Below are 5,708 nucleotides of genomic sequence, written 5' to 3'. Positions count from 1 at the left end.
CATAGCCAACTTAAACCTTATGAGACAACAATAATTGCCCCATAAATGTTCTCCTACTGATATTTGATCCACTTGGTCCACCTCATTCCCAAGGACCAGGTCCAACAGTGTTGGACTGGAAACCTCTTGTTGGACTGGAAACATATAGCTGTGGAAAGTTTTCCTGAACGCCCTCTAGGAACTCTAGTCCCTCTCCGCCCTTTACTCCACAACAATCCCAGTCTACACTCGGATAAGTAAAGACCTCCATCCCTTTCCTCCAGCTGGTGGCCTAAATACTACATCAAGCAATGCCATTGCACACTTTTTGTTCCTCACATCTACCCAAATAAATTAGGTCCTTTACATCTCTGATACAACCACTTACTCCAACACTGCAATAATCTCAGTAATCAATGCCTCTACTACTCCTTCCTTTTCTTCCTTCTAACATTCGAGCTCCTGATGTTCTCTGCGTATGGGACTCAGTACCACGCTAGGCGGGATTAATATAAGCCAGGGGTCTTTACTACTTTGCAAACAAACAAACTTATTAGCGAGAGACAGTTTTGTGAAGGGGAGGTCGTGTCTTACTAATTTGATTGAGTTTTTTGAGGAAGTGACGAAGATGATTGATGAGGGAAGGGCGGTGAATGTTGTCTATATGGACTTTAATAAAGCCTTTGACAAGGTCCCGCATGGCAGACTGGTGCAAAAGGTGAAGTCACATGGGATCAGAGGTGAGCTGGCAAGATGGATATAGAACTGGCTCAGTCACAGAAGACAGAGCGTAACAGTGGATGGGTGCTTTTCTGAATGGAGGGATGTGACTAGTGGTGTTCCGCAGGGATCAGTGCTGGGAAATTTGCTGTTTGTATTATATATAAATGATTTGGAGGAAAATGTAGCTGGTCTGATTTGTAAGTTTGCGGACAACACAAAGGTTGGTGGAGTTGCGGATAATGATGAGGATTGTCAGAGGATACAGCAGGATATAGATCGGTTGGAGACTTGGGCGGAGAAATGGCAGATGGAGTATAATCTGGACAAATGTGAGGTAATGCATTTTGGAAGTTCTAATGCAGGTGGGGGGTATACAGTAAATGGCAGAACCCTTAGGAGTATTGACAGGCAGAGAGATCTGGGCGTACAGGTCCACAGGTCACTGAAAGTGGCAACGCAGGTGGATAAGGTAGTCAAGAAGGCATACGGCATGCTTGCCTTCATCGGTCGGGGCATAGAGTGTAAAAATTGGCGGGTCAAGTTGCAGCTGTACAGAACCTTAGTTAGGCCACACTTAGAATATTGCGTGCAATTCTGGTCGCCACACTACCAGAAGGATGTGGAGGCTTTGGAGAGGGTACAGAGGAGGTTTACCAGGATGTTGCCTGGACTGGAGGGCATTAGCTATGAGGAGAGGTTGGATAAACCCGGATTGTTTTCACTGGAACGACGGAGGTGGAGGGGCGACATGATAGAGGTTTACAAAGTTATGAGAGGCATGGACAGAGTGGATAGTCAGAAGCTTTTTCCCAGGGTGGAAGAGTCAGTTACTAGCGGACATAGGTTTAAGGTGTGAGGGCCAAAGTTTAGAGGAGATGTGCGAGGCACCTTTTTTACACAGAGGGTGGTGTGTGCCTGGAACGTGCTGCCAGGGGAGGGGGTGGAAGCAGATACGATAGCGACGTTTAAGAGACATCTTGACAAATATATGAATAGGAAGGGAATTGAGGGATATGGGCCACTGAAGTGCAGAAGGTGTTAGTTTCGGCAGGCATCAAGATCGGCGCAGGCTTGGAGGGCCGAATGGCCTGTTCCTGTGCTGTACTGTTCTTTGTTTGTTCTATGTGCGTAGTGGTCAACAGCACACATATGAACATAGAGACATAGAAAATAGGAGCAGCAGACCCCTCGAGCCTGCTCTGCCATTCAAATAGGTCATGGCTGATCTTTGACCTCAACATCATTTTCACACACTACCCTCATATCCCTTGTTATATTTAATATCTAGAAATCTATCCATCTTTATCTTGAATATACTTAATGACTGAGCTGCCAAAGCCCTCTAGGGTAGAGAATTCCAAAATATCACCAGGCTCTGAGTGAAGAAATTCCTCCTCATCTCAGTCCTAAATGTCCCACCTCTTATTCTGAGATTGTTCCCCTTGCTTCTGGAATCCTCCTACCCCATCCCCCCCACCCCCACCGGCTCCAGCCAGGGTAAACATCCTTCCTGCATCTACATTGGCAAGTCCTGTAATAATTTCGTTTGCTTCAATGAGATCACCTTGCATTCTTCTAAACTCTAGAGAATATAGGCCCAGACTCCTCAATATTGCCTTGTAGGAGAATCTCACCATCCCAGGAATCAGTCTGCTGAACCTTCGTTGCACTCCCGTTATGGCAAGTGTATCCTACCTTAGGTAAGGAAATTTAAATTGTACACAATAATCCCGGTGCGGTCTCACCAAGGCTCCATACAAATGCAGCAAAACGTCTTTACTCCTGTACTCAAATCCTCTTCTAATAAAGGCCAACGTACCATCTGTCTTCCAAGTTGCTTTCTGCACCTGCATGTCAGCCTTCAGTGACTTATGAACAAGGGCACCCAGGTCACTTTCGCCATCAACACTTCTCAATCTCTCACTATTTCAGGAATACTCTGCATTTCTGTTTTTTTCCAACCAAAGTGATTTTTTTCCCCTACATTACATTCCATCTGCCATGTCCTTGCCCACTCACCTAGCCTGTCTAAATCCCCCTGAACTCTCTTTGCATCCTTCTCAGAACTCACATTCCAATTTAGTTTGGTGTCATCGGCAAACTTGAAAGTATTACATTTGGTCCCCACATCCAAATCACTAATGTAGATGGTGATAAGGCTTTAAAAAAAACACGGTGAGGCGTGGGGTGCAGGCTGGGTGCTGGGAAATGGATTCAGGAGAAGGTAAATTTAGAAATCCAAATACAAGTCAGGAAAATGGAAAACTGCATCTATGTTGTTAAAGGCAAACAGAGTGGAAAAGGAAGGAGCAGAGTTCAATGGTAATAGTGCATCAGCAAATAAGGTCCATGCACAGAATCGGAGTAAAAAAATTAAATTAAAGGCTCTTTATCTGAATATATGAAAAATCCACATGGGACAAATAGAAATAAATGGTTGCGATCCAATTGCCATTGCAGAGACATGGTTAAAGGTTGTGCAAGGCTGGGATATAAATGTACAGAACAGAAACAGGCCTTCAGCCCAACCGGTCCATGCCGGTGTTATGCTCCACATGAGCCTCCTTCCGCCCCCTACTTGATCTCACCCTATCAACATATCTTTCCATTCCTTTCTATCTGAATAACTTATCTTGTCTCTCCTTAAATTAATCTGTTACATTCACCTCAACTGCTCCAGGTACCAAGGTATACATTTAGAAAAGGCAGATAGAATGGCAAAAGTGGAGGGGTAGCCCAGATAGTAAAGGGTAACATAAGGACATCAGTGAGGAAGGACAGTTCTCTGTAACAATACAGTGTGGAACCAACGAATGATAAATTTATTTTATACCTAGTATTGTGCAATAAGGGAGGGTTAATTTGTAATCTCTTAGTAAAGGATCCTCTGGGGTAACAGTGATCATAATGCTACTTTCAGTTTGAAAGCGACAGGCTCGAATCTCAAACATGAATCTGAAACATGAACAAAGCCAATTAATTATCTGTAAGAGGTGAGCTGGCTTGAGTTGATTGAGTGAATAGCCTCAAATCTATGGCAGTAAATAAACAATTGGGAAACATTTAATGGAACAATTCAAAATCTTCAACGAAAGTACATTCCATTAAAACACATAAAATCAACAAGAACGATCCATGAGTGGTGGATCTGTGTAAGTCGATGGCATAGTTGTAATTACACAGGACTAGTGAAGCCCAGACTAATGCCCTGGGGACGTGGGTTCAAATTCCATAATTTTAATTCTATTTATTAATAAAAATCAGAAATTCAACGCCAATCTCAGTAATGAGACCATGAAACTATCACCAGTTTCATAGACAAAAAACAAATCTGATTCACGAATGTCCTTTCGGGAAGGAAATTTTGTTGTCCTTACCTGGTCACTACAAGTGACTTCACACCCACAGCTACGTGGTTCATTCTTTATCACCATTTCAAATTGCCTAGTTTAAGGGTAATCAAGGATGGACAACAGATTCTGGCCTCTCACTAATGCCCATGTCAGATGAACGAATTAACAAAAACATGAAGGGTAGTATCAGGCTGAAATTAAAGGCTGATAATGTTGCAAAGAATAGTATTAATCCTGAGGGTTGGGTGTATTTCAGAAATCAGCAAAGGGCCACCAAAAAGTTGATAAAAAGGGGGTAGATGGAATATCATACTCAACTAGCCAATAATGTTAAAAACAGGCTGTAAGAGCTCTTAGAATTATATTTAAAAAACACAGTCGCTAAAGTAATCATTGGTTCCTCAGAAGCAGAGACAGGAAAAAAAATATCCTGGGAAATTTAGAAATGGCAGAGACATTGAACAAATATACCGGGCTGGATTTTGTTCCCAGACCCACACCAGCTTCTGTGGCAGGGGTGGGGACACGTGGTTAGAGAATCACAGCACAACGGTCACCATGGCCCCCGATGCCAGGGTTTCCAGACCCGATTCTCCGAGGGGTTTAATAGGCAGACGTCAGCCTTCCTGCCCAGAGGTCGATTTAGGCCCTTAACTGGCATATTGATGGCGACTTAAGTGCCTCTTATCGCCACCACTGGGATCTGTGTGGGGAGGGCGCCTTGGATTCGGGATCCCATTTCATGGGCAATTCGTGACCCACAGAGGACCCCCAGGAACCATTGTATTTCCAGCACAGCCCTCCCCTGCAACAAACATCAACCCCACCCTCCGATCATCCCCACCCCCTCCCGTCACCACCATCCTTGCCAGAGCCTGCTGTGCCAGCCCCAGCGACCCCTGTCCCAATTACCTGTGACCCGCATCTCCTCCATTTTCACCACTGCAGACTGTGACACTGCCCATACTATTCAGCTGCTGGCCCTGTGATTGGCTGGCAGCTCTTTGGGGTGGGACCTCCTTCTCTATTCTGCACTGAAATGCCGAGATACTCATCTCCATCAACTTTGCCCCAAAACGATCGCTCCAGGGATCAGATAAAAAACAGAGACTGTGTTTCCCACCTGCCCGGTGCTGGATGCCCGACCTCCTGCATAAAATACAGCGCTTTCTCGCTGTCTTCACATAAGATAAGGTTACAGACCAGAAATAGAGTGTAACCTAGGGGCTAATAAAAGGGAGTAAATTAAGGTAACTGGCATTAGAAGAGCACAGGTACTGGGGAAGCTTTAACAAAAATTCTACAAATCCCCAGGACATGGTGGCCAACATGATAGGGTTTTAAAAGTGGTAGTTGCAGAGAAAGTGGAAATTCTGGCTATGATTTTCTAAAATTCTCGATGCTCTAGAATAGGCCCAGCGGATTGGAAGTTAGAAAATGTAACACCACTATTGAAGGAGAGAGGGAGAGAGCGCACAGGGAAAATGCTGGAATCTATTATGAAAGAAGTCTTAACAATGCACATAGAAAATCATAGCATGATCAGACAAAGTCAACATGGTTTTACGAAAGGGAAATAATGTTTGTGAAATGTATTAGAGTTTATTGAGGATGTGACTAGTAGATACGGGGAACCAATAGATGCAATATACT

The sequence above is a fragment of the Heterodontus francisci genome, unplaced genomic scaffold (genome assembly GCF_036365525.1).
Source record: "Heterodontus francisci isolate sHetFra1 unplaced genomic scaffold, sHetFra1.hap1 HAP1_SCAFFOLD_96_1, whole genome shotgun sequence".
NCBI lineage: Eukaryota > Metazoa > Chordata > Chondrichthyes > Heterodontiformes > Heterodontidae > Heterodontus > Heterodontus francisci.
The sequence above is the reverse complement of the archived record's forward strand: the minus strand, read 5'-3'. Positions refer to the sequence as shown.